Genomic DNA, 27,380 nt, shown 5'->3' on the forward strand with positions numbered 1-27,380 from the left:
TCATTGCAGTGCAGTGTAAGCCTTCCTTGTGACTAATAAATAAACATTAACTCTTAAATAGATTCTCTCACAAAGGGAAACATCCTCTCCACAGCCACCCATCAATACCCCTCAGCATCTTAAAGGTTTTGATCAAGTCGCTTCTTACTTTTCTGAATTCTGATGGATACAAACCTAACTTTTCCAACCTTTCCTCATAAGACAACCCACCCATTCCTAGTAAACCTTCCCTGAACAAATGCATTTACACCTAATGTGTTTACATCATTCCTTAAATAAGGAGACCAATACTGTACACCATGCTCCAGATGTGGTCTCACCAACGCCTTGCACAACTGAAGCATAACATCCTTAACATTTTTTGTTTCAATTCCCCTCACTATAAATGATTAAATTCTATTAGCTTTCCAAATTACTTGCTTTACATGGATACCAACCTTTTGTGATTCATGCTCTAGGACACCCAGATCCCTCTGCAACTTCTCACCCTTTAGATAATAAACTTCTTTTTTATTCTTCCTGCCAAAATGAAAACTTTACTTTTGCCCATCTTATACTTCATTTGCCAGATGTTTGTCCACTCACTTCACCTATTTATGTCCCAATGCAGCCACCTCACAATTTACATTCTGATCTACCTTTGTACTGTCTGCAAATTTGGCAACCATCTCTTCTGTCCCTTCACTAAATAATTTCTCTAAATTGTAAAATGTTACGATCCCTGTGGTATATAACTCAATCACACCCTTCCAAATAGGAAAATACCTATTTATGTCAATTCTCTGCTCCCTGTTAGCTCACCAGTGTCCTATCCATGTCAATATGTTGCCCCTACATCATTTCATTTTCTGCAATAATATTTGATGTGGCATCTTTTCAAATGCTTTCTGGAAACCTAAGTACAGTACATCCATTGGTTCCCCTTTATCCACATGTGACTCCATCAAAGAACTCCAATAAATTGATTAAACACGATTTCCCTTTTACAAAACCACTTTGACTCTGATTGTCTTGAAATACGACGTAAATGGCTTGCCAAAATCGTTAAATCTGGTCTCCCTTTAGCCCAAAACATGGAATAACAAGTCAATAGTGAGGTGGAAATATAAGCAGTGGAAATGTATTTTTTAATTGAAAATTGCATTTGCAAAAAAAGCATGAAAATGAAAGAAATGTATCAATAGGGGGCTTTGGGATGAGCCTGACCGTAGGTTGTTGTTAGTTCAGCCTATTGGGGTTATTGTCCATTGGTATTGCAGCATCGTGTGATTATGGGTGGAATTTTACAGCTTCACTTGGGCAAGACTGGAAACTCCCACCTGGGGTCAACTGAGATCTCTGTTTTCGGACCCTCACCCGTACCGATTCCATGGCGGCAGCGTGGTAGAGTTCCAGCCTCCAGCAGGAAATATCTATTACGAGGGAGGAAGTGCTAGGGCTTTTAGGTAGCGTAAGGACGGATAAAGCTCCGAGGCCTGATGGTATTTATCCCAGGCTGCTTAGGGAGGTGAAAGATGAAATTGCTGGGCCTCTGGTGCAAATTCTTTGTCTCTTCTTTGGACACAGGTGAGGTCCCAGAGGACTGGAGGGTAGCAAATGTGGTACCGCTGTTCAAAAAAGGTAGTAGGGATAACCCTGGAAATTATAGACCGGTGAGTTTGACATCGGTGGTAGGGAAATTAATGGAAAAAATACTTAGGGGTAGGATGTATGAGCATTTGGAGCGTTGCGATCTGATTAGGATACGCAACATGGCTTTGTTAGAGGGAAGTCTTGCCTTACGAATCTGGTGGAATTCTTTGAGGAGGTGACAAAAACGGTTGACGATGGGAGAGCCGTTGATGTCATCTATATGGATTTCAGTAAGGCGTTTGACAAAGTCCCTCATGGTAGGCTGGTAGAAAAGGTTAAGGCGCATGGGATACGAGGCCAGGTAGCTAGGTGGATTGAGAACTGGCTGGGTAATAGGAGACAGAGGGTAGTTGTGGAGGGGACCTTGTCGGGCTGGAGGCCAGTGACCAGTGGTGTGCCGCAGGGCTCAGTACTGGGACCTCTCCTCTTTGTAGTATACATAAATGACTTGGAAGAGAGCGTAGGTGGTGTGATCAGCAAGTTTGCTGATGACACCAAGATGGCAGGGTTGGCGGGTACTGAACTGGATTGTCAGGTGATACAACAGGGTATAGATAGGTTGGTGCATTGGGCAGATAGGTGGCAGATGGAATTTAATCCTAACAAATGCGAGGTGATGCATTTTGGAAGGAATAATGCAGAGAGGAGCTATGTGATAAAAGGTAGACAGATTAGGAGTATAGACATACAGAGGGACCTGGGAGTGCAGGTTCACAAATCCATGAAGGTTGCGTCACAAGTGGAGAAGGTTGTTAGGAAGGCTTATGGAATGTTAGCCTTTTTGGAAGGGGTATAGAGTATAAAAGCTGCCGTCTAATGCTTCAGTTGTACAGAACGTTGGTTAGACCGCATTTGGAGTACTGCGTCCAGTTCTGGTCACCTTACTACCGGAAGGACGTGGAGTCTCTGGAAAGGGTGCAGAGGAGGTTTACCAGGATGTTGCCTGGCATGGAGGGGCTGGGTTACGAGGAAAGGTTGGAGAAACTGGGACTATTCTCCTTGGAAAGATGGAGATTGAGGGGGGACATGATAGAGGTATATAAGATACTGAAGGGAATAGATAGAGTTAATAGTGAGAGACTGCTCCCTAGACTGGGTACAAACACGAGAGGTCATCATTTAAGGGTGAGGGGGGAGAGATATAATTTGGATGTGAGAGGAAGGTTCTTTACGCAGAGAGTTGTTGGGGTCTGGAACGCGCTACCGAGTAGGGTGGTGGAGGCAGGAACGTTGGACTCGTTTAAGGTTCAGTTAGATAGACACATGAGTGAAACGAGGATGGAGGGTTATGGTAGGGGCTATTAAATAAGGTTAGAACCTCGGGAGACACCAGAAAAGCAGGCTTGTAAGATTAACGTTTTTGTCTTTTTATTCCGCAGGTGGAGGTCCACCTCGTGTCAAACGAGGGGCATGCACACGGTGGGTCGTGCGTGGGCTGCTCTTGGAAGTTCCGGGAGTGGCCTAGTACTTCGTGTCGGTGTGTGTGCTTGATCCTGGACCGGTAGACGGGCGCCGCAACAGCTCGGTGACTAGCACTGCTGGCTGTGCAGATACATGGATTTGGGCCTGTGTCTGTGGGAGTTTGCACATTCTCCCTGTGGTTGCGTGGGTTTCCTCCGGGCGCTCCGGTTTCCTCCCACACCCCAAAGATGTGCTCTTAGGCTGATTGGTTTTACCAAATTGACACTATTCTCCCCTGAATCTGGCTAAGTTAGGGGTTCCATTCGTAGACACGCAGGGTAGAATAGGTGTAGGGTGATGCGGCGGCGCGGGCTCGTTGGGCCGAAGGGCCTGTTTCCCGTGCTGGGTTGTTCTTTGTATGTGTGAGGGACTCAATCACACAGTGATTTTGCCATCGCCTCAAAGAGCACAGAAGGTCCCAGTACAAGCAGAAGTGGGTGATTTTAACCTTGACGCTCTGACCTACAGCTTTGAGGTGGGCGGTTTGGAATTAGGAACAGGCAGGGATGACAGGCAAGGAAAAAAAAACAGATGGTCCATCAAGTCACCCCCACACACTGTGATGACTGGATCAGCATGAGTAGACACATTCTGCCCAACCCCCACAACCAGGACCGGATGGAATGCATCCGAGGGTTCTGAAAGAAATGGCGGAGGTGATAGTGGATGCCTTGGTGGTTATTTTCCAGACGTCGCTGGATTCCGGGGAAGTGCTGGATGATTGGAAAACAGCTAATGTTACGCCGTTGTTTAAGAAGGGTGCCAGGCAAAAGGTGGGGAATTATAGGCCGGTTAGTTTAACGTCTGTGGTAGGTAAAATGTTAGAATCCGTCATTAAGGAGGAAATTGCGAGGCATCTTGAAGGGAATTGCTTGATAGAGCAGACACAGCACGGTTTCATTAAAGGGAAGTCGTGTCTGACAAATTTACTGGAGTTCTATGAGGATGTGTCTAGGGCGGTGGATAGAGGAGAGCCGGTGGATGTGGTGTTTCTGGATTTTCAGAAGGCGTTTGACAAAGTATCTCACAAGAGGTTATTGCAGAAGGTCGAGGGACGTGGATTTGGGGGTAGGGTGTTAGCGTGGATAGAGGACTGGTTGTCAAATAGGAGGCAGAGAGTGGGGGTCAACGGGTGCTATTCGGATTGGCGGATGGTGACTAGTGGAGTGCCCCAGGGGTCGGTGCTGGGGCCTCAGCTTTTTACCATTTATATAGATGATCTGGAGGAGGGAACCGAGTGTAGGGTGTCGAAATTTGCTGATGACACCAAGATTGGGGGAACGGCAAATTGTGCGGAAGGTGTGGAGAATCTGCAGAAGGATCTAGATAGGCTGGGAGAATGGGCCAGGAAATGGCAAATGGAATTTAATGTTGGCAAGTGTGAGGTGGTCCACTTTGGTAGGAAGAATGGTAGGAAGGACTATTACTTATGGGGTGAAAAACTGCAGCAGGCGACGGTGCAGAGGGACCTCGGGGTCCTTGTGCATGAGTCGCAAAAACCCAGCTTGCAGGTGCAGCAGGTGGTCAGGAAGGCGAATGGGATGCTGGCCTTCATCGCGAGGGGGATTGAATATAAAAGTAGGGAGGTCTTGCTGCAGCTGTATAGGGCATTGGTGAGGCCGCAGCTGGAGTACTGTGTGCAGTTTTGGGCGCCGCACCTGCGCAAAGATATTTTGGCCTTGGAGGGAGTGCAGAGGAGGTTTACTAGGCTGATACCGGAGTTGAGGGGGTTGAGCTATGAGGAGAGGCTGAATAAACTAGGCTTGTACTCGTTAGAGTTTAGAAGAATGAGGGGAGATCTCATTGAGATGTATAAGATGATGAATGGGATGGATAGGATAGAGGTGGAGAGACTCTTCCCGCTCAAAAAAGACAGTAGGACTAGGGGGCACAGCCTCAAGATAAAGGGGGGGCGGTTTAGAACAGAGTTGAGGAGGAACTTCTTCACTCAAAGGGTGGTGAATCTCTGGAATTCTCTGCCCGTTGAAGTGGTGGAGGCTGCCTCGCTAAATATTTTTAAGACGCGGGTTGATGGGTTTTTGATGAGAGAGGGGATTAAGGGTTATGGGGAGAGGGCGGGAATGTGGAACTGAGCCACGACAGATCAGCCATGATCTTATTGAATGGCGGGGCAGGCTCGAAGGGCTAGATGGCCTACTCCTGCTCCTATTTCTTATGTTCTTATGTTCTTATTTCCTCTTCCACAAGAGAGACAACAAAAGCAGCCAGGACAGACAAGAGGAAAGCACCCTCTGGAAAATCCCTCCACAACATTCCCAGAAGTTCAGGGCCAGTCCAGGTCAAGTGTCAGCAATAAAAATACTTGGCTGTTCACTATGTGGTATGATCCCTGCCCTGGTCTGGAAACTGTCCAACTCTCTCTCAAAAGGCAGTCAGTGCTATACTCCAGAGATTCCCTCCAATCTCTGGGAAATGAACTCTGCCCAACAGTCAGTCTGTTCCCGCTCTCCAACAGTTTAAACTCATGCGCCCTGTCTCTTCCCAATCTGTTAAACTGAAATAATCTGATCAATTAACACGTTATCCAGCCTTTTTCTTATTTCACCGGCCTCCACATTTAGGGTGAAGTTATCTTGTCCTGCCTGACACTGCGTGCGAGGGTGGATCATTGACCGTTGAACTAGGGCAGGATTTTTCTTGTCTTGGGGGGAGTGCAGCCAAAAAAATCCCACTCTGAGTGTCTGGCTCTGGGGAAAGAGATGAGGGGAATTTGGGTGTGGGACTAATTTCTTTCAGAGAACCAGCACAGACATAATGGACCGAATGGCCTTCACTGCACTGTAAGATATTTCGATTCTCTTTTAATTCTTTTGGTGATGAACTTAAAAGCACAAGAATTAGGAGCAAGAGTAGGCCCCAAAGCTTGCTCTGCCATTCAATAAACTCATAGTTAATCCAGTTGTGGCATTAATTTCGAATACATTTCAGCACCCGGACAACCCCCAACTCTCTAGCAGATCTTAAATTTATACCCTCTTATCACTCAGCTCATGTTCTGGGGACTCGGGTTCGAACCCCACCATGGCAGCGTGTGGAATTTGAATTCAATAAAAAAAATCTGGAATTAAGAATCTACGGATGACCATGAAATCATTCTTGATTGTCAGAAAAACCCGTCTGTTCATTAACGTCCTTTTGGGAAGGAATCTGCCGTCCTTACCTGGCCTGGCCTACTGTGATTCCTGAGCCACAGCAATGTGGTTGATTCTCAACTGCTCTTGGACATCTAGGGATGGGTAATAAATGCTGGCCAGCCAGCGATGCCCATGTCCCACAAATGAATAAAAAAATAGTTTCTGCTGATTTGAAATAATTCTTCATCATGTTGAACCCCTTTGATTAGAGATCCCAGTTAACCTTCTCTCCCCACAACTGAAGGCTGCTCCTCTTGGTCTCATCGTGGGAAATCTCTCCTTCATGAGGTGAGACCCTTAAAACTGGGCCTAAATGGCTTTGCAAGTTGAGCTCCAGATTCAACAATTGGAGCAGAACGGTGGCACAGTGGTTAGCACTGCTGCCTCACAGTGCCAGATTTCGATTCCTGACTTGGGTCACTGTCTGTGTGTTGTCCCTGTGTCTGTGTGGGTTTCGTCTGTGTGTTCCGGTTTCCTCCCTCAGTCCAAAAAGACATACTGGTTAGGTGCATTGGCCGTGTTAAATTCTCCCTCAGTGTACCCAAACAGTGTGTGGCGACAAGAGGATTTTCACAGTAACTTCATTGCGGTGTTAATGTAAGCCTACTTGTGACACTAATAAATAAACTTTAAGAATGAAAAGTCAGTAAAAAGGTTTATTGAGGTGTTTGGCTCCATCAGATTGAAAGTGTGTGCGCTGTAGGTTAATAACATGTTACCAGATGTACCTGTGTTGTTAAAAACACGGATTCGCAAACATTTTAATTTATCATTTTTCTAAACAAGCCATTTTTCTTCCAGCCTTTTAGCTAGCTGTAATAAAACATGTTCGATGTAGTACTTTAATTTAAGCTATGATAGATGACCAAGATAAATATGTGTAATCAGTGAACATAATTCCAATTTATCATTAATAAAAAATAAAATAAGGAGGGAAAAGCACACTGCTATAAATTAATGCCTTTTCACTATAATCAATCGTGTTTTGTATGGTGTGAAAGGTGCGGTTGCCTTCTGGGATAGAATCTGTCATATTTATGTGGTTGTGCGTGGAGCAATGTATAGAATATTTTCTGTGTTTGAGGATACTTGTGCTAGGTTTATTGAGGCAATACATTTCCACCTGTATGTTTTCTTTGCAGAATGCAAGCAGTCTGGAAATTAATAACATTTAAGAAACATTGGAATGGGAATAGGCTTTTTTAGAGTCTCCACTTTATTCCATGCTTCAATGAGATCGCAGTTAATCTACGACCCAACTCCATACACCTCCCTTTCTCCAATTTCCCTTAACAACATTGGAACACTTCAGTAGTCACAGGCATTCAGCCTCTGATCTTTGGATAAGCGTTCTCCAAGGCGGCCTTCAAGACACACGAAAACACAGAATTGCCGAGCAGAAGCTGGTGGCCATGTTCCGCACGCCAGAGAACGGCCTCAACCGGGATCTTGGGTTCATGTCACATGTTAAACCCCACCATTTCACCTGAGCTTGCAAAATCCTACTTTAACTGTCCTGTCCTGAGATAATTCTCACCTCTTTAACCTGTGCTTAACCTTGTCTTCACTTGCACTGTCTGTACCTGTCAAGACTTGGTTACCTGAAAAGATTCACATCCCAACCATCATCTTGTAGTTGTGTCTTGGTCTATGTATGCCCTGTTTGTAAAACCCGATCTCTCCACCACCTGGTGAAGAAGCAATGCTCCAAAAGCACGTGATTCCAAATAAACCTGTTGGACTTTAACCTGGTGTTGTGAGACTTCTTAATATTGGTTAACAAGGACCTACTATCACAGACTTAAAATCAGCATTTCAATTAGTATTGGCAAAGTGTTAGAAGGGGAGTCAACAGTGCAATCACGCGGCACTTACTCAACAATTACATACTCAGTAACGCTCAGTTTGGGTTCTGCATGGGCCACTTAACTCTTGACCTCATTACAGCCTTGTTCTGAATACAGACAAAAGATCTTGAACTGGAGATGAGGTGTGAGGGACTTTTCTTGACATCAATGTCGCATTTGATCATCCGTGGCATCAAGGAGCCCTAGCAAAACCAGAGTTCTTAGGAATTGCGGAGGGCGGGGGGAGAAACTCTTTATTGATTGCAGTCATGCCTAGCGTAAAGGAAAATGTGGCTGGAGGTGTCAATCATCTCGGAGCCAGAACATTCAACTTCCATCTTCGTCAAGGAGACTTCATGTCATTTCAATGGCAGCCAAGGATCCATCGACCACTTTGTCAGCAGGTGCGGAGGAACGGGTATGTATGGATTGTTAAGCTGGCGATCACATTCACTCCCAAGGAAGAGTTCCGGCAAAATCAGCTAGAAAAGCCCAAAATGTACAACATCAAAGCACTGCTCAAGGATGGATGTAAGAACAAAGTTCTCCTCAAAGGTCAACAAAGCTTACAGTTCTGAAGTACAATCCTGAACGTGAGCACTCTCACTAGAATGCCCAAACCTAGAAAGACATTTGAAAGGAGTCACCAAAGAAATGCCCAAAGTTCCAGCCATTCTGTCAGGCACATTTCAGACAAGGCAGGGGCAATGCCCTGGAGAAAAAGTGTCTCAATGCACCACCCTGGCACTCTCAGTCCGAAACAGAACATGGGTACCAATTGGTGTCATGTCTCAACAAGGGCAATGGCGGTGAGCGTAATAGGGATTTTTTTAATCATTCGTGGGACATGGGCATCACAGGTTGGTCCATCTCTTGTTGCCTTTAAGGGCAGCATAGTGGCACAGTGGTTAATACTGCTGCCTCACAGCGCCAGGAACCCAGGTTCGATTCCAGCCTCAGATCACTGATTGCGTGAAGCTTGCATGTTCTCCCCTTATCTGCACGTGTTTCCTCTGGGTGCTCTGGTTTCCTCCCACACTCCAAAGGTGTGCGAGTTAGTTTGATTGGCTATGCTAAAATTGCCTCTTCCTGTCAGGGGGATTAGCAGGGTAAATACGTAGAGTTACGGGGATAGGACCTGGGGGAGAAACAGCGGAGAAGCTGAAATTAGAGGGTAAGCTGTGACAGATGAAGATATGGTGGGAGGGGCAAGATGGGTGGGAGAGAGGTAAAATTGAGAAAAGGTGGAAAAGGGAAACAAAAAAGGGAGAAAAGGTAAGAAAATAGGAGATAAAATAGGGGGAAAGAGTGGGGGATGAAACATGAAGAAACACAATAAAGAAATAAAAAGTAAGGGAACAATTAAAAATTAAATAAAATGAAAACAAAGGGGTCGAGGTGGGACGAGCAAATCATCTGAAGTTGTTGAATTCGATATTGAGAGCAGAAGGTTGTAAAATGCCCAGCTGGAAGTTCCTCCGGTTTGCGTTGAGTTTCACTGGAACATTGCAGCAGGCCAAGGACAGACATGTGGGTATGGGAGCAGGACCGTGTGTTAACATGGCAAACAACTTCACCTGCCTGCCTTTGAATCATAACCCTTGATGCCTTTGCCTGACAAAGTGCTGCCCATTTCCATCCTAAACATTTCCCTAACTGTAATTCTAAGGTAATTCCTGTTTGTTCTGGATTACTGTACCAGAGGAAGTAGCTACTCTCAAATCCTTTCATCATTTAAGACATGCTCATAGAACTCAGAGACCTACAGTGCAGAAAGAGGCCCTTTGGCCCATCGAGTCTACACCGATCACAATCCCACCCAGGCCCTACTCCCATACCCCTACACACTATACCCACTAATCTCTCTAACCTATGCATCCTTGGACACTAAGGGGCAATTTCTTAACATGGCCAATCAACCTAACCCGCACATCTTTGGACTGTGGGACGAAACCGGAGCACCCGGAGGAAACCCACGCAGACATGAGGAGAACGTGCAAACTCCACACAGACAGTGACCCGAGCTGGGAATCGAACATGCTGATGAGCTTCTGGACTCAAGGTAGCCTGAGCCAATTTTATGCAACCGATCCTCGTATTTTAACCCTTAAAATCCTAGTTATTAACCTATTGAATGTGAACAGTGTCCCTTCTAAAAGCCAATAAACACTTCCAGAGATGTGTCTAGAATTGAACACAATGTTCCAGATGAGATCAAAACCAGGTCTTCAAGAACTGAAGCATAGCTTTCTCCCCTCTGTATGCCACCTCCCTTGAGATGAAGCTGTCTAGGTTACATTTTCTTTTGCTGTGCATTAGCTTTCAGTGATTGATGTATTTAATTTCCACAGCACGTAGTCTCTCAGCGTGAGGCAAAGATTTGACTTGTTCAGGTCCGGAGTGGATAACCTCAGCATTTCCCTGCACAGAACTCTACCTGTTGTTGTATTGCCCACTCACTCAATCTCTGCACATCCCTTTGCAGCTGCTTCCTGCTGTCCCCCCCCGTCCGCCCCCCCGCACAACTTATTGGGCTCTATTTTGCCATTTTGATTCTAAGCGCTGAGCGGATTTGAAACTGTGAGTGTTTCAGCTCCGAATTTTAGACCCGTTCTCAGGCACCCCCCTGTACATACTCTACGTGCAGAAGTATCAGCAATTCCAAATCGCACTGCACAAGCCTGTGGGTGGGGCTTAAACGCACCCGAAACCCTGCAGCTCTGATTGGTGCCTCCGACTGCGCATGCGCAGAAAAAAAAAATGATAGAATGCTGCTCCCCTGCCACATCACTCTGGGGCCGGATAATGCCTCCCCCTGGCCCCCCGTAGACATGGCCCCAACATTACTGACCCCCTTATCCCACTAGCCCTCCACCACCCAGACCAAATCGCGGCCTCTTCCCCCCACCGATTCCAGGCAGAATGGCTGCGGACCCCCCTTCCCTCCCCCCCTCCCCACTGATCTCAGGCAGAGTGGATGCAGAACCCCTTTCCCCCCCTCACTGATCACAGGCAGAGTGGGTGTGGACCCCTCACCCGCCCCTCCACCGATCCCAGGCAGAGTGGCTGCAATCCCCCCTTCCCTCCCACCGATCTCAGGCAGAGAGCCATCGGCCACTCAGCACTTACTTTCTCACTAACCCTCACTGATGGAGCCCACAAACTGGACTTCTCTGGAGCATGTCTGTTTCGCGCCGATTCCAGATGGGCAAACGTGGTGGTAAAGGGGGGGTAGTGCCAGTAAGTGCAGCTCATTAAGTCAATTTAAATGCATGCAGATGTATTTAAATGGCTGCCGTGACTGCTCTGGGCGTGGTCTCGATTGTGACCATTTTTGGGCCTTGGTAAAGAGGGAGCTGGTGTGTAGGTGGGCGCGGATCACCCAACTTTACCAAGTTTTCACATCGGATAAGGGGGCAACACAATGATAAAACTGGGCCCAGTGTGTGCCCCCGCTGTCCCCCTGAACTACAGATTGGGATATCAAGCTTTCAAATGCTTCTTTCAAGCCCTTCAAGCTATGTCTCGGCTTGGATTTTACAGCCCCCACTGAATGGGCAGGATTTTCCAGCCACGCTCGCCCCCAAAACTGCCTCTGCGCCCATAACTTTGTGGACAGTTGAATACGGCACGGTGGCACAATGGTGAGTGGCAGGGACCCGGGTTTGATTGCAGGGCCACTGCCTGTGTGGAGTTGGCACATTCTCCACGTGTCTGCGTGGGTTTCTCCGGGTACTCCGGTTTCCACCCACTGTCCAAAGATGTCTGGGTTAGATGGATTAGCCATGCTAAATTGCCCTTTATTGTCAAGGGACTAACTCGTGTAAATACATGGGGTTTTGGGGGAAAGGGCCTGGGTTGGGATTATGGTTGGTGCAGACTCGATGGGTCGAATGGCCTCCTTCTTCACTGTAGGGACTCTGTGACTATGAGAATGGGCAAATACTTTCTCACCAATTCTGGTTAAAAAGCAGATAGGAAGTGAAGGGAGGGTACTTCCTTTGGAGGATGCCACACGCACATCAGGGGCAGCCTTCTTCCAAGATTAGACCCACTTTTCCGCCTTAATTCCTAGGAATTAAGGGTTATGGGGAGAAAGCGGGAAAGTGGAACTGATCCACTTCAGATCAGCCATGGTCTTATTGAATGGCGGGGCAGGCTCGAAGGGCTAGATGGCCCACTCCTGCTCCTATTTCTTATGTTCTTGTGCCTTCCTGTGTCCTCCAAAAACCTGAAGACCACTTCCATCTTAACCCTTCCTGGGTTGCCTGAAAATCCCAGACAAACCCGTTTCCAGAATCCACACTGTGTTCCTTGTGGGATGGGCCCAGCACTGAGTTCTTGTTTTGCTGTGAATTCAAGGGTTTCCAGATTGGCCGGCCGCTCTCGCGGATCGGACCTCCGGCACTGAGGAGTGTATAAACGTAGCGGGGCAGCCTTTTTTCTAGTTGGTCAGTAATAAACCCTCACAACCACATCAGTTCAACCCTCAGTGAAAAACTGAATCTTCTGAATGAAACCTCGATCCCTGTTTGCTGTCTCCAACTTCCTAATTAGTTACTAACCCATGTTTTGATTCTTTCATGGGATGTAGACTTTGCTGGCTAGGCCAGCATTTATTACTCATTCCTAATTGTCTTTGAGAAAGTGTTGGTGAGCTGCTGCAGTCCATATGGTGTAGGTACGCCCACAGTGCTGTTAGGGAGGGCGTTCTAGGATTTTGGCCCAGTGACAGTGAAGGAATGGCGATTTATTTCCAAGTAGGGATGGTGAGTATCTCACAGGTGGTGGTGTTCCTGTGTATCTGCTGTCCTTGCCCTTCTAGGTACTAGAGTTGCGTCTTCGGAAGGTGCTGTTGAAAGAGCCTTGGTGAGTTGTTTGCAGGGCATCTTGTAGATGGTACACACTGCTGCCAATGTATACTGGTTTAAAGTTTATTAAGTTTCAAATTTAAAGTTTATTTATTAGTGTCACAAGTAGGCTTACACTAACACTGCAAGGAAGTTACTGTGAAAATCCCCTAGTCGCCACAGTCCAGCGCCTGTTCAGGTACACCGAGAGAGAATTTGGCATGGCCAATGCACCTAACCAGCATGTCTTTGGACTGTGGGAGGAAACCAGAGCACCTGGAGGAAACCCACGCAGACACGGGGAGAATGTGCAGACTCTGTACAGAGGGAATGAATTCTGAATTTGGTGCATGGGTGCCAATCGAGCAAGCTGCTTTGTCCTGGATGGTGTAGAGCTTCTTGAGTGTAGTTAGAGCTGCACTCCTCCAGGCAAGTGAAGAATATTCCATCACACTTCCGACCTGTGCCTTGTAGATGGTGGACACGGTTTGAGGAGTCAGGAAGAGGGTTGGTTACCATGGAATTCCAAATCTCTGACCTTCACCAGCAGCCACAGCATCTATATGGCTGCTCCAGTTTAGCGTGTGGTCAATGGTAACCCTCAGAATGGTGCTAGTGGAGGATTCAACAATGACAATGCCAAGGGGCAAAGTTGGATGCTTTCTTGCTCAAAATTGTCACTGCCTGACACTTGTGTGGCTCAAACATTACTGGCCACTTGTCAGCCCAAGCCTGGATATTATCCAGCTCTTGCTGCATATGGACATGGACTGCTTCAGCATCTGAAGAGTTACAAGTGGCACTAAATATTGTGCAATCATTGGCACCTTATAATGGAAGGAAGGTTACTGATGAAGCAGCTGAAGATGATTGGACCCTGGATACTCCCCTGAGGAACTCCTGTAGCGATGAGCTGGACTGACCTCCAACCATCACACCATCTTTCTTTGTGCCAGGTATGGCTCCAACCAACGGAGAGTTTCCCCCCGATTCCCATTGACTCCAGTTTTGCTGTAGCTCATGATGCCACACTCAATCAAATGCTACCTTGTTGTCAGAGACAGTCACCCTCGCCTTACCTCTTGTGTTCAGCCCTTCTGTAGCAAGGTTAACATCACATGTTGGCCCTTCATTTTTGCCAATACTGAACACCTCCTTAAAATATAATCCCCACCCTCCCCGCACTGCCCCGAAAATGTGAAGCTTGTTCGCAGCTGCAATGCATTGCTGTCTTTCAGCCACCCACAGAGAATGGAGTGGAGGAGGCAGAGTGGTGAACCCTCATTCCCTCACTCAAAAACAGGAAGCAGCATTTTCAACTTTGGATTCCAGATGTTCAGCGCGAGGCCAGTTTGTGAATGGCACCCTCGCGTCGGAGTAACAGAAACAGTAATTGAACAATCGCCTCGATCCTACTTCAACAATCTTCTTCATCTTCATCTCTCTGAAGTTAATGGGTTTCAGCTGTGGACTGGAATCAAAAACTGGAACAGGTCCCTTTGTCTGCGCTCCAAGATTGCAATTCTCATTTATATCCACTGGAAGAGAGAAACCACTGGAATGTACAAAAAAACATTCCATCCTCCACACAGCTTCAATCAAATGCTGTACTTTTTCTTCCTCCTTGTCGTTGGCTTGGCCGGATGTCACAGGGTAAAATGAGACTTTATGTTTCACATTCCCTCCCAGCACCTCGGGAGGGCTGAGGAGCCTCTCACCCATATGGTTGTTGCTAAGACTTACCCTCCCCGCATCCTGGAGGGAGGATATCAATCGACCGACTTCCTGTTTTGCCTCCAAGGTGTAGATCTCAGCTTGCATTTGTATGGCACCCTAGCACGGAATCGTGTCCCGACGCATCTGGCAGATGTGTGAGGAGAGAAAGGTGATGCTGAGGCAAGGGAGGAGAGGGAGATGGAGGCGTCCAGAGAGACAATCCCAGAGTGTGAGGCCGTACTAGTTGAAGCAGTAAGAAGTGTCACAACACCAGGTTAAAGCCCAACAGGTTTATTTGGTGTCACGAGCTTTCAGAGTGCTGCTCCTTCACCAGGTGAGTCAATTTGGTGTTGTGAGACTTCATACTGCGTATGAAGATATGGGATTCCACCCCAATCCAACGTCAGCATCTCCATCTCATAATAGTTGAATGCTAGGATCATAGGAACATAGAAACAAGAAGCAGGGGTAGGCCATTCAGCCCTTCGACTGTGCCCCACCATTCATTTTGATCATGGCTGATCATGGAATTCAATATCCTGATCCCCCTTCCCCCCCCATATCCCTTGACCCCTTCAGCCCCCAGAGCTATATCCAATTCCTCCTTGATATCAGACAATGTTTTGGCCTCAAGATCAAAGTGCGTGTCTGTGTGTGTGGGGAGGGGAGCACGTGGGGTGGGATGTGTATTGTGTGCTGGCTTTGGGGGGAAGCGGGGATGCATCACAGGCCAAGGCTCAGAGAAACGTAAAATTCAGAGAGCTGGACTGGTAAAGCTGGCAGAGGTTACAGAGGTGGGAGAACATAAGAGATAAGAACAGAAGTAAACCATTCAGTCCATCAAGGCTTTTCCGTCAGTTAACACAACCATAGCTGATTTTCTGCTTTAACACCACTTTCCCACCTGCTCCCCATATCAGAGACCAAAAATCTCTTCAGCCCAGCCTGAATAATATTCAGAGATGGAGCTTGTGAAATTCTTTGTGATAAAGAATTCCAAAGGATCACAATCCCTTGATTCTCCCCTTTTCCTCACCATAGTGGGTGAGGGGCAGACCATGGAAAGGTCTATTGACCATGGGTAGGATTTTCCGGGTTCAGGGTGAGCATGGCTGGAAAACCCTACCTCTTGAGTGAAGAAATCATAGTCCGAAATGACTATCCTCTTACCCTACACTCCCCCACCGTCCCGTGTCTTAATTTCCCCCAGACAGCTGGGCCAACCTCTCAGGCCAGGATCTCTGGTCCTGCCAACACTCAATGGACCACCACATCTGCCTGCAGCACTCCCCCCCCCTCCGGCCAGCCTCAGTGTCTAGCTACCCTGTCAAGGCCCTCCGAAATCTGGTACGTGTGCGAGACCATGAAGAAATTCGAATATTTAGGGATCAGGGTTCAATGCCGGCACAGGGGGGGGGTGACTGTGGTTGGCAGAATTTTGGGTGAATGGTGGTGCAGGTTGAATGGCCCTTACTCCTGCTTCTAGTTTCTAAGTAACCTGAAACTTTCTCCCCAAAGAGTGTTGCCAATGCTAGGGGTTAATTGGATTCTGTAAGTGTAAAATCAAGAGGATTTTATAAAGTATGAAAATGGAGCAAAGGTGGAGAGACAGAATTGAGGCGCAGACCAGTTAGGATCTGACTGAATAGCGCAACAGGCTCGAGGGTCTGAATAGCTTCCTCCTCTTCCTGTGAGAATGTGGAGAAGGCTAGGCGGACAGATGGTAGGGGATTGAAGCCGGCATGAGGAACAGTAAACCTCTCTGGCAACAAAGCTAGCTCAAGATGAGGTGAATGATGAAGATAATATTTGAGAAAAGCCACATTTATAGGACACACATGTCTGTGATTCCAATCTTTAAAGTGCTAATGAGCATCTCCAGAATTTAATTTCAGCAACTATTTAACTCAATCTGTGATTGAAAGACAAGATGACATGTGTACAAAATGAGTCAGCTTGAGGCTAGATCAAAGATCAAAAGAATATATTTCCTTCAGAACAGAAGATTCAATCATACTTTACTGTTTAACCACAATAAATCCACTCCAGTAACAACAGCATGTACTTATAAGGTGCCTTTAATATCATAAAACATCTGAAGATATTTCACAACAGTGTTATCAGACAAAACAAATTCAACATCAAGGCAGTAGAGGTGACCTTAAGACAAAGGAACCAAAGGCTTGATCAGAGAAGCAGGCTGGGATAAAGGTAACTGAACGATATAGATCTGGCTCGCATTCCTTCGATTGGGCTCAGCTCATTCATTGGAGCTGGCCATTAGACCATAAGACATAGGTGCAGAATTAGGCCACTCACCCCATCGATTCTGTTCCGCCATTCAATCATGACTGACATTTTTCTCATCCCCATTCTCCTGCCTTTTCCCTACAACCCCTGATCCCCTTATTAATCAAGAACCTATCTATCTCTGTCTTAAAGACACTCAATGACCTGGTCTTCATAGCCATCTGTGGCAAAGAGTTCCATAGATTCACCGTTCTTTGTTTGAAGAAATTCCTCCTGATCTCTGTTTTAAAGGATTGTCCCTTCAGCCTGAGGCTGTGCCGTCTGGTTCTTGTTTTTCCCACCAGTGGAAACATCCTCTCCACATCCACTCTATCCAGTCCTCCCAGTATCCTGTAAGTTTCAATAAGATCCACCCTCATCCCTCTAAACTCCAACGAGTGCAGACCCAGAGTCCTCAACCATTCTTCGTATGACAACCTCTTCATTCCAGAGATTATTCTTGAGAATCTCCCCTGGACCCTTTCCAAGGCCACCACATCCTTTCTTAGATATGGGGCCCAAAACTGCTCACAATATTTCAAATGGGGTCTGATCAGAGCCTTATACAGCTTCAGAAGTACATCCCTGCTCTTGTCGAGAGGGCTAGATTACATGAATATGAGCATTGCATTTGCCTTCCTAACTACCGACTGAGCCTATATGTTAACCTTAAGAGAATCTTGAACAAGGGCTCCCAACTTCGTTTGTGTTTCTGATTTCCTAAACATTTCCCCATTTAGAAAATATACCTCCATTTCTCCTTCCAAGGTGCATAACCTCACACTTTTCCACAGTGTATTCCATCTGCCACTTCTTTGCCCACTCTCCTAACCTGTCCAATCCTTTTGCAGCACCCCACTCCACCGCTTCCTTAATACTGGCTGTCCCACTACATATCTTTGTATCATCTGCAAACTCAGCAACAGTGCCTTCAGTTCCTTCTTCCAAATTGTTAATGTATGTTGTGAAATGTCGTGGTCCCATCACTGACCCCTGAGGCACACCACTAGTCACCGGCTAGGGATAAAGACCCCTTTATCCCCACTCTCTGTCTTCTGCCAGTCAATAAATGTTTTTGAACCAGTAGGCACCAAAGAAACCAATTGACCTGTTACAGGCATAATTGATATCTCTGTTGAAGCATTACTAATGAACTGCTTGTGCCAGAAGGGGTACCCAATATTTGCGGTTCCTGTTAATGCTGTTCTTGTTGAAGGATCTCACACAAGTGCAGAATTACAGCATTCTCCAAGGAACAGAAAAGCCCCTCTAAGATTCGACTGATAATTGTCCAACTTGTTTCATTAAAATTTGGGAATTAGGAACTTCATTGTCGAAGACTGTATGAAGGAGTTAAAGGGGGAGGGATGTAGTGATTGCCTATTTAAGGGCAACACAGCAGAAGAGGGTCACCTGGCTTGAGGGACTAAAGGGAATGAGAGTGGGTAACCATCCCAGGGGGTGGAGTCCTCGCTAATACAGAAGGCAGTCTGAAGACATGTAGGTACTGGGGCAGCTGTTGGACAGACTCATGTAGCTAGGAGTCACCCTCCGCTGGTACAAATGCGTACGCTAGCTCCAAGTGAACAAAATGAAAATTGCATTTTTCAAAACGGTGTACGATATAAGAACCTGGAAAGTAATCATTGTTTAACAATAAGTCTTTATGCCATTCACTTAGGGAAAAAAAAAAGAAGTGTGGTGGGCAAGGTGGTTCACACAGTTGCCTCACAGTGCCAGGGATCCACGTTCAATTGTCAATTTTGGTCACATTCTATGGGGAGTCTGCACGTTCTCCCCGTGTCTGCGTGGGTTTCCTCCGGGTGCTCTGGTTTCCTCCCACAGTCTGAAAAATGCCCTGGTTAGGGTGCATAGACCATGTTAAATTTGCCCTCAGCGTTCCCGAACAGGTATTGGAATGTGGCGGCTAGGGGATTTTCACAGTAGCTTCATTGCAGTGTTAATGTAAGCCTATTGTGACACTAATAAATAAACTATAGAATATCCACCAGAGTTTCCAGTAAACAAATTATGTGAGGTAATATTGTACTCAGATTCTGTTTTGAATTCAATCATCCCATTTTAGGCGTACAATGGTCATAGGATTCAATTTATACTTGGGGAACAATTACGAATGTGTGCAAATTGTGCTGATTTTCCAACGTGCAGCTATGCCTCAAGTTTCTCTGCAAATTTATTTGCATAATAACAACCTTGAATTCTTCCATTAAGCAGAGAATTAAGCTGCGCGATAGGACCTAATTGTTTGTTTTTTGGTTCCCATGAATTAAAAATTATCTTTGATACATTTAAGAACAGTAACTTGGGGCAGTTTTTTTATAAATGCAGCTGAAAATAAGGTATATTATGAAAATTAAGCATTTTAATAAGTAAGCAGTCCATTGGCTGTCAGTGAGCTGATCTTAAATCACTGAAAATGCTTTTAAAATACTATTGAACCATTTGCAAGTTTCATTGCTGTACACTAGTTGGTTCCTCATTAAACTGACTTTAATATTTAAACAGTTTTAAAAGCTGCCGATTTGTATCTTTGATCTGAAAAGTAAAATACAGCTTAATTTGGAGTCACAAATGAAATTTGGAGTCAATAAGTGGGAACTAATCACAGAAACATAAACACAGAAGCCAGAAGCAGGAGAAGGCCATTTGGCCCTTCAAGCCTGCCCCACTGTTCATTATGATCATGGCTGATCATCAGATTTTCCCCCGTTTCCCTTGATCCCTTTAGCGCCAAGAGCTGGATCTAATTTCTTCTTGAAATCACACATTTTGGCCTCATCTGCTTCCTGTGGTAGTGAATTCCACACATTGACCACCCTCTGGGTGGACAAATTTCTCCTCATCTCAGTCCTAAAATGGTTTAACCCTTCTCCTCAAACTCTGACCCCTGATTCTGGACTCCCCATCACCATCAGGAACACGCAATTTGAATCTAATTCAGAATTATTGTTTGTGTCTCTTGTACACAGGAGTGTGTAGTGGCTATTAAATACAGTGCTTGACAGTAAACTTTCCCAGTGTATTCCCTGTCGCGGTGTAGGGAATGCAGCAGCTAGTTTGTCACAACCACGAGATGATAAATATTAACGTATGAGCAGGAGAGAGAACCCTCATTCTTCAAATGGTGTCAAGAGTTCATGTGAACGCTCAATGGATCTTATTAACATCTCATAAAAACCAGAAGCAGGAGGAGGCCATTTGGCCCTTCGAGCCTGCTCTGCCATTCATTTTGATCATGGCTGATCATTAAATCCAATATCCTGATCCCCCTTTCCTCCCATATCCCTTGATCCCTTTAGCCCCAAGAGCGATATCTAATTTTTTTCTTGAAATCAGACAACGTTTTGGCCTCAACTACTTTCTGTAATCGTGAATTCTACACATTCACCCCTCCTCTGGGTGAAGAAACTTTCCTCACCTCAGTTCTAAAAGGTTTATCCCTCATCCTCAAACTATGACCCCTAGTTTTGGGCCCCCCCACCATTGGGAACATTCTTTCTGAATCTATCCCATCCAATCCTGTTAGATTTCTAAAAGTTTCTATGAGATTCCCTTACACTCTCCTGAACTCCAGTGAATATAATCCTAACTGACTGAGTCTCTCCTCATATGAAATCCCTGCCATCCCAGGAATCAGTCTCATAAACCTTCGTTGTGTTTCTTCTACAGCATGGACATCCTTCCCCAGATAAGGACACCAAAACTGTACACAATATTCTAGGTGCAGCCTTGTCTGTACAATTGCGGTAACAATTACGGTGATTAATTCAAGGCAGGGACCGAACAATTTTTGGCCAGAGCCATTTTCCTGCTTTTTCAGTCAGACTACAGATTGCAGAAGCTCAGTTCACGCTCAGTGCCAGCGTTTAAAATTCCTTGATGTTTTACCTTTATTTTCTTGATGTCAGCCAGGGGAACTTAACGGAAATTCTAGCTGAAATATCAATAGAGCAGACAAACCTTCAAAGTTCGCTTTTGTCAACTGAGATAGATGCAGACGCCCTAACCCTGACCTAATTATTTGACAACTATATGCTTGCCCTTTCTCGAACTTGTAAGTAAATATAAGACAGCTTATGTTGAGCTCTGACACTGCTGTGGACTTAGTCAACCTTTGATAGCTTGAGACTTGGAAGTATCGAACTGGTAATGGCTAATGTGAACCAGGAGTAAAGGTCATGAAAGGGGTGACTGTAATAGGCTTTGTCAAGGGCATTGGATGATTATTTTGAACAGGAACAATGTGTGGGGGCTAAGGGGTAAAGGCAGGAGAACGGCACTATGCTAGTCTGGGGAATCGATGTGGACACAATAGACCAAATGGCCCCCCTTCTGCACCGTAACAATTCAGTGACTCTGGGATCGAAAGGGAAATGGTAATGTTGTGGTAACATCCCTGAACTGGTGATCCAGAAGACTACGCTAATGTTCTGGGGACGTGTGTTCAAATCCACCAAAGCAGCTGGTGGAAGTTGAACTTAATTAATCATTGTGGGATTGAAAGTTAGCTTTGGTAAGAGTGATCACAAAACCATCACTGATTGTCTTAAAAATCCTTTTGGTTCACTAATGCCCTTTAGGGATGGAAATCTGCCCTCCTTAGACCGTCTGGCTGACATGTGACTCTGACATCTACAAAGCTGGATTTTCTTGATAAAAGTTGCCATGGTTACAACCAGCTCATATTCCTTTTCAAGTGATTTAATTTTAAATGTCTTTGCTGAGAGTCAAACTCAACTTGCGTTGGCTGATAAATAAAACCGTGTGATAACAGAAGAGGTAGAGGCTGATGTATTGAAATGATGACTAAGGGAAGTGGTGTCTTGCTAAGAGTAGATGTATCATTATGAGTTGTTGGAAAATGGAACTTCCTAGAAAAATAAATCCTGGAATCCGTGGTGGAATTTTTACTGCCACCCTGCGAAGAAGGATCCAGAAACAAATCTTCTGTCAGTTGAGTTTGGATGTAAGTAACATATATATAGCTGCATCCCTTCTCATGCCTCTGTGCTGTGCGTTCTAAGTAATTCTGTCATTTCCAAATGTGACTCCTTGGTGCCGAGGGAGTCAATCAGGCTTTACTGAACTTCAGCCAATCTCTCGTCCCCACCAGACTTGCTTACTTTCATATCAAAGACGTGTGTGCATCTCTTATCTGCCCCAACCCCCCCACCCCCTGACCCACTTGCTGGAATAACGAGCAGGTACAAAGATTTAGCCGTTGAAATGTTTGAATGCTGAGGTTCAAGGTCCGCTGGTTAGGCAGGGTTCAATCCCTCGTGCCATTGTGCTGTGAATTAGAGGGCACAGTCTCAAAATAAGGGGGGGGGGGGGTGCAGTTTAGATCGGAGTTGAGGAGGAACTTCTTCGCTCAAAGGGTGGTGAATCTCTAGAATTCTCTGCCCGTTGAAGTGGTGGAGGCTACCTCGCTAAATATATTTAAGTCACGGGTAGATAGGTTTCTGATAGACAAGGGAATTAAGGGTTATGGGGAGAAAGCGGGAAAGTGGAACTGATCCACTTCAGATCAGCCATGATTTTATTGAATGGCGGGGCAGGCTCGAGGGGCTAGATGGTCTGCTCCTGCTCCTATTTCTTATGTTCTTAATGGGCAGTGAAACTCCACCCAATGGTGTCCAATATCTGATCTTAATTTGCTCAGTAGTACTCAGCCAAGATGGTTTTATCAAGAGTGGGCATAAACAGACATAGAACCAGGGAGGACAAATGTAATTAAGGTACAGAGCAGCCGCGATTGAGGAGAGGCAGTGGTTTAATGGTATTGTCACCGGTTGAGTAATCCAGAGACTCAGGGTAATTCTCTGGGGACCTGGTTTCAAATCCCACCGTGACAGATGGTGAAATTTGAATTCAATAAAAGTCAAAAAAACAAAGTTTAATGATGATCTTGAAACCATTATCAATTGTGATAAAAACCCAACTAGTTCCTTTAAGGAAGGAAATCTGCCATCCTTATCTGGTCTGGCCTACATGTAACTCCAAAGCCACAGCAATGTAGTCACTTGTGTTAAATGCCATCAGGCACGGGCAATAAACACTGTCCCAGCCAGCGACACTGACATTCTGTGAATAAAAGGAAATGTACGGCGAGAGGGGCCGGGCAGTACATGCAAATTGAGGTCAGATATTGGACACCAGTGGGTACGAGAGGCTGAACATTCATCTCACTCCCTCTGACGTGCATCAAGAGTGATTTCACTGCCTTGGAGCTGAAAATGCAGGAAAGTATCGTGATGTTTTGCAGCTCAGTTAAAAAGAGCTGCAGTTGGAAATTGCTAAACAGAGCAGCCTTGTGTTACGAAGATAATGAAATAAATTATTTAAATAAATTAGCTAATTAAAAACCATAGCAGGATACAACACTAATCATAATTTAATTTACATTGAAAATCTAATTATTTGACAAGGGGGTCATTTACAAATGATCACGGATTCACAGTTTGACAGTAGAAATGTATGAGACCTGTATTCACTTTGTTGTGGGGAGAGGGGTGCGAAATTCTCGATGATTTATGGAGAGAATGTAATACATTTAAGGAACACTCAATCAACATGGTTGTAGCATGTATTTCACTGAATCAAGCCTCAGTATGTAACCCTGCTTAGTCCAGTGTGGTACTGGGGGAATGGATTGAGGTGTTGTCCTACCTGTTGTCATTACCTGTGATGTGGACTGCTTGGACACAATGAGGCAGTGTCGTCGGAACAAGAAAGAATCCTTTATTAACAATATTGAACTATGTACTTACTTACAGGGGAGTGTATAGGTATGGAGGGGACCACATACCAGGTCCTTACATATTGCTACTCTTTTGCTAAACTGGCCTTAACTCTAGGTCATGTGCCGTGGTACTCTACTCCGTCCCATGTTAACCCTTTAAGGTACCAGATCCTTCTCTAACACCCGTGTTCCAATGATTCAGGAATATGTTCACAGAATCTTTGAATCCCTACATTGCAGATGGAGGCCATTCAGCCCATTGAGTTTGCACCGACCACAATCTCACCCAGGCCCTACTCCCGTAACCTCACATGTTTACCCTGCTAATCCCCTGGCACTAGGGTGAATTTAGCATGGCCAATCAACCTAACCCACACATCCTTGGACTGTGGGAGGAAACCAGAGCATCTGAAGGAAACCCGCACAGACACAGGGAGAATGTGCAACGTGCAAACTCCACGCAGACAGTGACCCAAGGCTGGAATTGAACCTAGGTCCCTGGCACTACGAGGCAGCAGTGCTAACCACTGTGCCGCTGTGCCGCCCTGGACCAGGGCCACGTTCCAGATTGCCATTAACCCCAAAATCAGCCTTGCAAGGAGGTGCTGAAATTTTAAGGTAATGCCTCCTTGTTCAAGATTCCCTCATCAGAGGAATTAGTTTCCCTCTGCCTCCCCTCCCAACTTTTTATCATCTTTAAGGCCACAGGCAGATGACCTTTTGATTTTGAGAATACAAGCATCATCTTCTTAATTTAACTGTTTTACTGCTGATTTCATTTAGGCTAATCTGTGCTGCAACTTCTTAAGCGCCAACTATTATTCAGTAGAACTCACATCGGACTCGAAACATTAGCTCAGTTATTCTGTCTTAACAGATGTTGCTCGGCCTGCTGTTTTTATTACTATTCCTGGGGTTCATTTCCAGGACATTCCAAATAAGATCAGTAATGTCCAAACTCTGTTTGGGTTTTAAGGAATAAGAGAAAGATGTTTGCATGCATAGATTTGAACAAACAACTACACATTTTTGAAAGAGATGTTCTCTGCACAAAACAGAGTGAAGCTAAACAGGAGTCTGTGAAATGTCCCAATGGCAAATCATGTGACCAGCTCTTAAAGCAATCATACAACCACTTAAATATATAACAGGCTCTAACCAGAGTTTTATTAAAATCTAATGTATTTTTTTCCCACTTTATATTCACCTTAAGATAAAGCCACCATTCCTTTAGCCTGTTTAATTATTTCTTATATTTGCTCTCTGGAAGGCAATGACCTTGTGATATTATCACTGAATTATTAATCAAGAAACTCAGTTAATGTTCTGGGGACCCGGGTTCAAAACCTGCCACAGCAGCCGGTGGAATTTGAATTCGATAAAAAAAAATCTAGAATTAAGAATCTACTGATGACAATGAAACCATTATCGATTGTCGGAAAAACCCATCTGGTTCACTAGCATTCCTTAGGAAAGGAAATCCGCCATCCTTACCTGGTCTGGCCTACATGTGATTCCAGAGCCTCAGCAATGTGGTCGATTCTCAACTGCCCCTGGGCAACTAGGGATGGGCAATAAATGCTGGCCAGCCAGCTATGCCTATGCCCGGTGAATGAATTGAAAGACAATTACTGATTGGATCACTAAATTTCTTTCCTCTTCCACAGTTCCCAACTTGTCAAAATTCAGAAAGTCCTCTGACTTGTCTGCTCTCGGTCCAAATCTTCTCACGTTGCCAAAGTTGAGCACCATCTGCCACAATTTTGTCCACAAACTCAACAAATCAAAGTTCCGCACCCAGCTACTCCACGTAAGTTATGTCAGGGAATTTATCCTGCCTGAAATTAGTATGCAGATTGCAATGCCTGAGCTGTTCTTTCAAAATCTGTGCAAACTTATCTTTGTTTCTGAAGCACATATCACAACGCCCAATATTTTTCAGCACAGCAGAAAAGAAAAGATCAAATATCCTGAAACATGTCAGCAACCTTTAGAATTAAAAGCAAGTGTGCCAACAGGTGAGATATATGCAGAAGAGAAAGCAAGTGGGTGTTAAATGTTAAAGCTGCTATTATGTGCTTGGATTGCATTGTTAACCGAATGATTGATGCAAAACAGTGAAAAAAAACAAAAGAAAAGTCGCCGTGACTGACTGAGACATATATGAGCCTGGGAGAATTTGAAGCCAATCTTCTTGCTCCCTTCAATGGTTTCTGTCAGAGAAATGACAGAAATCTAGCCCGAAAAACCCTCATCACATGAACAAATTAAAAAGCAGAAAGAAGAGACTATGCAAAACAACCTGTATCACCAGCCTCCCATCCATTGACTCTGTCTACACTTCCCACTGCCTCGGCAAAGCAGCCAACATAATTAAGGATCCCACATCTGGCATGTGGGAGGCTTTCAAGTGTAAGGTGATAGGGATTCAGGACCGGCACATTCCTGTCAGGATGAAGGACAAGTATGGCAAGCTTTGGGAACCTTGGATAACGAGAGATATTGTGAGCCTAGTCAAAGAGAAAAAGGAAGCATTTGTCAAAGCTAGGAGGCTGGGAACACACAAAGCAAGTGTGGAATACAAGGAAAGTAGAAAGGAACTTAAGCAAGGAGTAAGGAGAGCTAAAAGGGGTCATGGAAAAGCATTGGCCAGCAGGATTAAGAAATATCCCAAGGATTTTTGCACATATATAAAGAGCAAGAGGGTAGCCAGGGAGAGGGTTGGCTCACTCAATATCAAGGGAGAAAATCTATGTGTGGAGCCAGAGGAATGGATGAGGTATTAAATAAATATTTTGCGTCACTATTCACCAAAGAGAAGGACTTGGTGGATGGGAGTTTGGGAAAGGATGGGTAGATAGTTTGAGTTTGTGACCAGAAAGGGGGAGGTATTGGGGTTCTTGAGAAACATCAAGGTGAACAAGTCTCGAGGGCCTGATGGGATATACCTCAGAATACTAAGAGAGGCAAGGAAATTACTGGGGCCTTGATAGAAATCTTTGCATCATACAGATAGGAAATATATAGTAAATGGCAGAACCCTGAGGAGTATTGATAGGCAGAGGGATCTGGATGTACAGATACACAGGTCAGTGAAAGTGGCGATGCAGGTGGAGAAGGTAGCCAAGAAGGCATACAGCATGCTTGCCCTCATTGGACAGGGCGTTGAGTTTAAAAATTGTCAAGTCATGTTGCTGCTTTATTAAACCTTAGGCCGCACTTGGAATATAGTGTTCAATTCTGGTCACCACACTACCAGAAGGATGTGGAGGCTTTGGAGAGGGTAAGAAATGTTTATCAGGATGTTGCCTGGTATAGAGGGCATTAGCTATGAGGAGAGGTTGGAGAAACTTGGTTCATTCTCACTGGAACGACGGAGGTTGAGGGGAGACCTGATAGAAGTCTACAAGATTATGAGCAACATGGACAGACTGGATAGTCAGAACCTCTTTCCCAGGGTAGAAGAGTCAATTACTAGGGGGAATAGATTTAAGGTGCGAGGGGGAGGTTTTAAAATAGATGTACGAAGCAGATTTTTTACACAGAGGGTGGTGGGTACCAGGAACTCATCCCGGAAAAGGTAGTGGAAGCGGATACGGTAGTGACTTTTAAGGGTCGTCTTGACAAGTACATGAATGAGATGGAATAGAGGGATATGGTCCCCAGA

This window comes from Carcharhinus amblyrhynchos, chromosome 4 (genome assembly GCF_965287045.1).
Source record: "Carcharhinus amblyrhynchos chromosome 4, sCarAmb.v2.hapA, whole genome shotgun sequence".
NCBI lineage: Eukaryota > Metazoa > Chordata > Chondrichthyes > Carcharhiniformes > Carcharhinidae > Carcharhinus > Carcharhinus amblyrhynchos.